We start from the raw sequence: 687 nt of genomic DNA, 5'->3' as shown, positions 1-687 counted from the left end.
GCGAAGATGTAGCTGGTGGGTCCCAGCAGTCAGGGGGGCGAATCATTTTTTTTGGACGCACTTCCTTGCGTGCGAAGATGTAGCTGGTGGGTCCCAGCAGACAGGGGGGAACGTTTTTTCATGAAATACGGTGGCCCGTCCGGTGGGTCCCTGCTATCAGGTGGAGGAATAATTATTTTGCGCGTAATAAGGAGGCACTTCCTTGCTGCGGCCGTGGACCCAGCTGTCAGCCTCTCTACATATAGTCCACGTCCGATGGAAACCATTCCTTGACCACGTTGACCATGCCACGCCGAGAGCACCAGGGCGGTGGATGACGGTGAGGCCTAGGAAGGGGACGACGCGGAGCCAGGAAAGACGCGGCAGTGGATGAACACGCGTAGAGGAGTATGAGGGTTCACTCATTCGGCTGCGGTGTGAGGCTGCCGTCGCCGCAGAATAACAGGGGGTGTGGGTGCGTAGAGGGATGGCCTGGCCAGCGGTGGGAGTAGTAGGGGGCGGTGAGGCCTCCGCGGCATCACAGCCGGCCACGGGCGGCAGGAGCAGGCGGCACGACCGGCGCTGCTTTGGGCGGCTGGAGCAAGAAGACCAGAGGTTGAAGAAGCACTACGGCCGTTGGATGGACATCGTACGGTCACTGGAGCTAGAATCATTCATATATTGACTAAAGTTGACAAAGGCCTCCGT

Source organism: Triticum dicoccoides, chromosome 3B (assembly GCF_002162155.2).
Source record: "Triticum dicoccoides isolate Atlit2015 ecotype Zavitan chromosome 3B, WEW_v2.0, whole genome shotgun sequence".
Lineage (NCBI taxonomy): Eukaryota > Viridiplantae > Streptophyta > Magnoliopsida > Poales > Poaceae > Triticum > Triticum dicoccoides.
Note: the sequence above shows the minus strand (reverse complement) of the source record.